At 39.5% G+C, this 8778-nt stretch overlaps 1 long non-coding RNA gene across 1 annotated transcript; it reads left to right on the top strand.

Moving 5' to 3' along the window:
* Positions 1–1472: 1472 nt before the first annotated feature.
* On the top strand, positions 1473–8135 carry LOC141550265 (uncharacterized). The gene is made up of 2 exons (XR_012484560.1): positions 1473–1638; positions 4562–8135. It is a non-coding gene; the product is annotated as an uncharacterized LOC141550265 (long non-coding RNA).
* Positions 8136–8778: the final 643 nt, after the last annotated feature.

The raw sequence follows: 8778 nt of genomic DNA, 5'->3' as shown, positions 1-8778 counted from the left end.
TGAACCTAGTACTTGACTCAAATCCATTTTTTTTTCACACACCAAATTAACTTTAATTCTTCATTTATTAAGTTCCTATTACACTAGATTAAGAACTAGGACCATGAAGACAATGAAAGGGTCCCAGCTCTCAAGGAGTTTATTTTCTATTGAAATATATCACATCCTATGGTTAGATGAATCAACATGTGAGGAATTTAGTTTCACAGTGAGAAAGGAATGAGACCAAAGTAAATATTGCCAAATCTGGTGTTGTGTGTAGCTATCTAGCCATATAATATAACATGAGGGTAACTGTAAAAGTCCTCCTATCTCCATGGAAAAATATCTTTTTGTTTGCTTGGTCAAAGTTTTACTATGAGAATTATCTTAAATTTTCAGATTTCTTAAAAAAAATACAAATAAATACCTATGGAAGAAGTTATACTATGACTAGTCATTCTAATTGGTGAGTTTTTTGTTTTTTTGTAAGTCACTTTTGTGAGTCAAATAGGAGTTGAATAATTCACTCATATAATTCCTGGTGAACACCCATTCATTGGGAGTCTTATAAACAATTGCTTCTACACAAACACTCTGCTCTACCCTACAATTTAAGAAGCTTTTACTGTGGTTGATGCAATCCCAAAGACAAAATCCCTGTTTGGAGGTTTTGGGAGATCCCCTCCTCCTCAGACAAAAGAGAAATATAGGTGAAATGATCGTAAAACTTGGTTTTTGTTGAAATATTCCTCAGAGACTTATATGAACTGATGCTGAGTGAAATGAGCAGAACCAGGAGATCGTTGTACACTTCAACAATGATACTGTATGAGGATGTATTCTGATGGAAGTGGATATCTTCAACATAGAGAAGAGCTAATCCAATTCCAATTGATGGACGGAATCAGCTACACCCAGAGAAGGAACACTGGGAAATGAATGTAAATTGTTTGCACTTTTGTTTTTCTTCCCAGGTTATTTTTGCCTTCTGAATCCAATTCTTCCTGTGCAACAAGAAATTTGGTTCTGCACACATATATTGCATCTAGGATATACTATAACACATTTAACATGTATGGGACTGCCTGCCATTTAGGGGAGGGAGTGGAGGGAAGGAGGGAAAATTCAGAATAGATGTGAGTGCAAGGGATAATGTTGTAAAAAATTACCCATGCATATGTACTGTCAAAAAAAGTTATAATTATAAAATTAATTTTAAAAATGTAAAATAAAAAAGAAATATTCCTCAGTATTCTTTTTTTTTTTTTTTTTTTTTTTTAAATAGCCTTTTGTTTTCAGAATCTATGGTAAGAGTCTGAACCACCTAGCATGGCGCAACAAGGAAGTAAAAAGGTCTTAGTGCCTGAGGCACTTGGATGTGACTTCTGTAGCTAGCAGGAACTACCATGAGTGTGGAAACTCTAGCTGCACTGAGGACGCATCATTAACAGGATGTGTCTCCTTCTCTTATTGGCTGTGCTTGTGACCTCATAGCCCCGATATAAGTAGTGGGGACCAGGAAGTAGAGTAGTTTAGGATGAGATTGGCTACAATAAAGACTTGTGCTCGAAAGTTCCTGTGTCCGGGTGCTCTGCTGAACAAAGAACTACTGCTTGATGAGGCAGTGGCCAGAGACGTGTGAAGACCTGAGAAAAGGTAAGATTGGTGACCAGTTGATGCTGTTTGAGTGGTCTAGATTAGTGGCTATAAGAGAGTGGCTAATCCCCTTTAAATCAGCCGCAGGTATGAGGAGTGAAAGAATTCACTCATTCCTGAATTATTAGTTGCAAAATGAAAGTTTCTTGTTAGATAGAAATCAATTTACCAAGAGACTGACTTCTATAGTGGCAGATCTATGGAAAATGGAGTTTTGCACTGAGATGAAGTTCTCAGTGGACAGAAGGTCCTGGCAGCAAAGGGAGCTACCAAGGTCCATCTTCAAAAGATCTTCATTGAAGGAAGCTATTATATTGGGACTTAGTGGGGGTTGGGGCAGCCCAAGTTGGCTCATCTACAAGCTGGGTTTCAACTTGAGCTGGAATTTGAATGGAATTGAATAGGGTTGGAATTCTTTTGCTAAGGACTAGAACCAACCCTACACCTAGATAACAGAATGAAACTGTCTTGTTTTCTCCTTCAAGGATTTTTAGAGTTTCAGGTCCGTTCTTCACAGTGACTTGGGTGGTCACAAGTGGCAACCTAACATGGGGGTAGTGCTTTCAGGGTCATCTCCATGAGGAAACATTCAACAGTGGAAAGGCAGGGAAGCAGGTCAGGGTACAAGTTTACCCATGATCAAGCCCAAGGACACAGCCATGTACACAGCTCAAGTATACAAGTTAGAGTCAGATTCTTTAGCAGAAAACACGTCTGATGAGGAGCAAGGGATTTGCTCCTGAACTCCAAAGCATTTATACCCTTCTTTACCAGGGTATATGCCCTTTTCTGACCAAGATAGCCGAAGTGGAAAGAATGAATCAAGAGTTCAACAACAGAAAATTTGGCTTCCCCGCCCATTGAGTACAGCTCAACAAGAAAAAAAAGGCGGGAAGATGTGCAGGAGGCGCTTAAGCAGTTAGAACAAAAAGAACAAAAGGCCTACAGGCTGAGTCAGAGAAGAAACAGAGAAGTACTTTATAGCACTTAGAACAAAAAGAATAAAAACTCCTCTTACAGGCTGATTCAAAGAAGAAACAAAAAGTTACTTTATAGCAGTTAGAACAAAAGGTGCAAGAGCTCCACCTACAGACTGAGTCAGGGAAGAAACAAAATGTTACTTTACAGCAGTTAGAACAAAAAGTGCAAGAGCTCCACCTACAGGCTGAGAAGAAACAAAATGTTACTTTACAGAGACCTGTTTCTTTCCCAATAGAACAAAGAGCTGCCTCCATACAGGAAGCCCTGACATCATCACTATCTGTGGTCTTTGAGGCCTATACAATGTTACAATTTATTCTTTTGCTCTGAAGTTCTCCTGACTCTAGAATTGATCTTTCACAACTCTTGATTGTAATGTTCTCTTCTCTAAATTGTAATGTTTTCTGGGGGCAGGTTTCTTGGGAGCTTCTGGAGGCAGCCTTAGTTTCAGTTCAGTTTAATCACCTCCGATGCAGCCAGGAGTTAGAGTCCAGATCCTCTATTGTGTCTTTCAAAATCCTGAATCTTTTCCTGGGCCTGGTTAGCTTTAGTAGAGGCCTCTGTCTCTTCTTGGCTCTCTAGAGCTCTTGTCCAAATATCTCCAGCCAGCACAAACGTGGAAGTGGGAATGAATATTGACTCTTCCTCCCAGAGAGTGTGAGATTGTGGGTTTCCATGGGCTTGTGAATCTCTCGGAAGTCAATCCTAGTTGTAAATCTCCCAAAGTCCCCTGAAGTTCTGAATCTCCTTGAGTTTCCAGGGGACTTGTCCTTTTATATGCTCTTTTAAAGATGTGAAAGGTGTGAATTCTGAACTTGAGAACTGTTAAGTACCATGCTAAATTAGACAACCGACTTAGCACCTTATAAGAATCCTAATACTTGATGCTGTCAGCATTTGTTGATAAGCCCCATTTTGCTGTGCTTCACCAAGGTGAGTGCCCCATAGAATGATTGTATCCTACTAGACTGTCACGCATTCTGTTAGATAAAAAATTGAGGGATTTGGTTCCTTTTTGCGGCAATGTTGCCAGCGGGCCATATTTATCTCGGGGTGGCCCCCTCAATTGGCTCTCCGTATACCATCGCAACAGGTGCTTACTATAGCCCAGGATAACCTGATGCGGGCCACTCTATTACAGCTTTGTCCATTAATGCCTTGTATACTTCCCAGCCACTTAGGCAGTTGTATCAAAGGCTAAAAGCAAGCATTGCTGCTGGATCTCTTTCATCAGAGCCAACGCAGGCTCTAATGTTTTCACTGATGCTACTAAAGATCATAGGGCTGCAATATACAGGGAAGCACTCAGGAGACACACATTATTGATACCCCTTATAACTCCACACAGAAGAATGAGTTATATGCCATCATATATGCCATGCAACGATATCAAGAGGCTATTAATATTATTACAGACAGTCTTTATGCCTGTCAAGCCATCCAACACCTACCACATGCATCACTGATCTCCTTCATCAGGCACACAATGCATTGAACAGTAGAGCTGCAGCCCTTTTGGTCATGACTGTTAGGTCTTATAATGATGGTATTGGTCCTATATTTGAGGGCAATAGAGCAGCTGATGCCCTTCTTTATCCTTTGTGTAGCCTCTACTTTCTTTCCCCTGCTCAAAAAGTGCATGCTTTGTTTTATTTATCTGCCTGCTCATTGTGGAGGCTATATAGTATCTCTAAAGCAGAAGCAGGGGCTATTTGCTGCTCTACTACTTGTGCTCCTTTTCATCCTCCTCCACACAATACTGTGACAAATCCTCATGGTGAGTTGCCCAATGGACGTTGGCAAATAGACGTTACTCATGTAAAAAAGTAGTGCATCCATGCTACTGTGGATACGCACTCTAAATTCCTTATGGCTTCACCCCATCCTGGGGAAACAGTTCGGCATGTGATCAGCCATCTTTATCATTGTTTTTCCATTGCAGGAGTCCCACGTTACTTAAGAAGGATAATGGGCTGGCTTATACATCTTCTGCCTTTTGGTCCTTCTGCATTGAATTTGCCATTGTCAATTCCACTGGCATCCCATATAACTCTACTGGCCAAGCCATTGATGAATGGGCTACCCTCAAGATGCTCCTGTCTAAGGGACACTGATACATTGTTGGTGGAATTGTGAATACATCCAGCCATTCTGGAGAGCAATTTGGAACTATGCCCAAAAAGTTATCAAACTGTGCATACTCTTTGATCCAGCAGTGCTACTACTGGGCTTATATCCCAAGGAAATACTAAAGAAGGGAAAGGGACCTGTATGGGCAAGAATGTTTGTGGCAGCCCTCTTTGTAGTAGCAAGAAAATGGAAACTAAGTAGATGTCCATCAATTGGAGATTGGCTGAATAAATTGTGGTATATGAATATTATAGAATATTATTGTTCTGTAAGAAATGACCAACAGGATGATTTCAGAGAGGCCTGGAGAGACTTACACGAACTGATGCTGAGTGAAATGAGCAGGACCAGGAGATCGTTGTGTACTTCAACAGCAATACTATAGATGATCAATTCTGATGGATGTGGCCATCTTCAACAATGAGATGAACCAAATCAGTTCCAATAGAGCAGTAATGAATAGAGCCAGCTACACCCAGAGAAAGAACTCTGGGAGATGACTATGAACCACTACATAGAATTCCCAATCCCTCTATTTGCATTTTTTATTTCCTTCACAGGCTAATTGTACACTATTTCAAAGTCTTATTCTTATTGTACAGCAAAACAACTGTTTGGACATGTATACATATATTATATTTAATTTATACTTTAACATATTTAACATGTATTGGTCAACTGCCATGGGGGGGGGGAAGAAGGGGGAAAATTAGAACAAAAGGTTTGGCAATTGTCAATGTTGTAAAATTACCCAGGCATATATCTGGTAAATAAAAACTATTTAAAAAAAAAAAGATGCTCCTGTCTAAACAAGAAAAGGGAGTGTTAGGGTTCCCATGACCTTCCACCTGACTCACGCAGGCTCACTTAGATGTAGCAATATATACATACAATTACCTGAAGTTTTCATATTCTGTGAATTTTATCTCAGCAATGCGTTTTTGGCACATGCAAAAGGCAGTTGAACAACAGACTGGCCAACAAGAATGGGAACCCTCTCTCCTCAGTGATGTGGAAAGGCTTAGATGGCATCTGGAAGAGCCTGGGTTGGGTCGGGGTTTGGGGATCCGAGGTATGCTCTTGTCATTCCAGATGCAATCCCAGCAACTGAGGAATGGATTCCAACTAGAAACATCTGTGACCTGGGGAATCAAGAGAAGGACCAGACATATCGTCGTCCCAGAAGATGGCGCAGAAGGATCGGCTGGATGTCAGCGGGATGCTGACAGGGATGTCTGAAGGGATTTCAGACGCTGATGACAGCCATATCCCTCCTGACCATGACACCAAAAACAGTGAACACAGCACCAGTGTTGCAGCTGAATTGGACTGCCCTGGATGATGTACAATGCCTAGAGGCTGACAAAACTGGACAATGGACTTGGGCACTTCTCCTTCGGCCTCCCACTATTCATATGGTGGGCTGGGGGAACCTTTGCCCCTCTTTCCACTTGCCTCCAAACTAGTGCCCACTAGTTTGGGCAAAAAAACCAACAGACTCACCTGCCAAAATTAGTGAGGCACTGCTGAAGAATATGAGCTTTCTTGTATATACTCCCCCCCCCCCCCCTGACTTTTGTGTCTTACTTTGCTGGATGTTGACAATTGAAACCACAGAACTTTACCTTTTCTCGATTTTGGTCCCTGTGGGTCAAGCTCTTACTATTTTACTTTTTGTTTGCCATTGTCCTATTTTTATACACCTTGTAATCTCACTTATTAGATGATTAGGTGAGCTGTTGTTGATATTAAAGCCAATTTGATACCATGAGTGGTCCCTGCTAAACAAGAACTTAATCTCAAATATTTTCCATTGAACCATGGACGTCTCAGAATTGAGACTTTTTTTAAACCACAAATTTAACCATGCAGCATATATTCTGAGAGTCCCAGATGAAACTTTCTATGGAAGCAAACTAAGATGATTTTTTGAGAAACCCCCAAGATTGAACTCAATTGAAATAAACCTAGAGGATATGGTCATAGGCCACAAAAGAGACTTTTAAAATGAACATTACTCATTTAAGAAAATGGATGTTAGAGTCGGGGGGGATAGACATGGCTTTTTCCCCTTAAATTTTTTTCAGTTCCAAATTCTCTCCTGCCTTCCACTTCCACTTCACCCATTGAAAAGGCAAGAAAAATGGTACCATGCAAAATATTTCCACAGTAGTCAAGATAAAAAAAGCAAGAAAAATAAGTGAAAAAATGCTTCAATCTGTAATCAGACTACATCAATTTTCTTTCTGGAGGAAGATGGCTATTTTTTCATCATGAGACAGTACACATACTTGTAAAGCACAGAAGATGGGCAACTGGAGAGACATAGGAGATCACAAAGTATCTGAAATCAAGATCTGAGAATCTATTCTATTGTAGCATAGATTTAGAACTGTTGGGTTCCTTAGAAGTCACTGTGTTCAACCTCATTTTATAAATGAGAAAACTGAGAAAGTTTTGGAGAGGAGATTGGAGAGGAGAATATCCTGAAAGGAAATCTAGTGTAGTGGGATGGTGTGCCTCACCAAAAGACAGAGTTTGCTGACTTCAGTTATGCTTGGTGTTGGCAGGAAATAGAGCCTTCAGAACTTTTCAATAGCCGTGTAGCCAATGCCCCTTAGGCTCCATCAATGAATGACACTAAAGAACACATCATATATTCCAAAGGTATATGTGGTAAATGAGATAAATACTTCAGACCTTCCAGGAACCTAGTTTGAACTTTGGAATGGCACTTCCAAGACTTTCAACCTTTTCTTTTATACAAATGAGAATTGAAGTGTATAAAGAAGGAGAAAAGGTAATTTCTAATGGTACTAAAAATCAGTATTTTGTGCAGGGAAAGGAGGAAGCATCAACCAATTCTCCTTCCCCTTTTTTAAAATTAAATTTATTTTTCACTTTTTTTTTTTTCAAATTTTGTGTTCCAAATTCTTTTCCTCCCTCTCATTACTCCCCTGCCTGTTGAGAAGGCAAGCAATTTGATATCAATTGTACATATCATATGGGATTGTTCTGGGTGGTTGTTCTTTTTATTTACATTGTTGTAGCCTCTGTACATGTTGCTTTTCTGGTTCTACTTTCTTCATTGCATTGGTTCATATGCTTCTTGTATATTCATTATGTTCATTATTTCTTATAGCATAGTATCTTTCAATACAGTTAGGTACTACAGTTTAAATAACTGTTATTCTTCCACTGGTGGACATCTATTTTATTTCCTGCCACAAAATGTATTGATATAAATGGCATTTTTCTTTTTAAATTAGTTTATTATATTTTCAAAGACTTTAAGAAATGCTTGTTGATTGACACTTTGTTGTTGTTATTGCACAGAATCTGGGATATCATCAGTCAATTAATAAACATTTATTAAATGCTTATTACATGCTGGCTCTGTGCTAAGCAGTGGGGATACATAAAAAATGGGGAAAATGTAACAGAGTTATGGAATGGTGAAGTCTTGGATTCAATTTATCTAAATTTGAGTGACAGCTTTGGCACTTAATAGTGTGTGATTATAGGTAAGTCACTAGACATTTCAGAATCTCAGAGTTTTCATCTATAAAATATATAAACTCAGATTATCTACTTCATGGGATTGTGAGTAAAGCACTTTGAAATCCTTAAAGTACTATGGAATTATGGATTATTATTATTTATGGCAAATTCAGATGAAAATCTGATTGAGAAAGAGCCAGAAAGCCAGCTAATTTGAAGCCAAAATGACTTTCTTTCTGCTTTCAGATATCGAAATAAATCAGAACCACAGCCTTGCAGCCTGCAAATTTTGAAGCAGTTATTTTTTTCTTGAGCAAGTTTTTGACATTGTCAACTACCTCTTCCTCCTGAACATTCTCCCTTCAGCTTTTGTAGCATTGCTTTGTCTTGTCTAACTATTCTTTGCCAGTTTTTGCTGAATCATCATCCCTTTCCCACCCACCAAGACCCTGTCAATCGTGGGCAGCCTCAGGCTCTGGCTTGAACCCACTTTTCTTCTATTTCCTCATTCTTTCCCTTATAATCTAA

The sequence above is a fragment of the Sminthopsis crassicaudata genome, chromosome 1, assembly GCF_048593235.1.
Source record: "Sminthopsis crassicaudata isolate SCR6 chromosome 1, ASM4859323v1, whole genome shotgun sequence".
NCBI lineage: Eukaryota > Metazoa > Chordata > Mammalia > Dasyuromorphia > Dasyuridae > Sminthopsis > Sminthopsis crassicaudata.
This window is presented reverse-complemented; position numbering and strand designations above follow the sequence as displayed.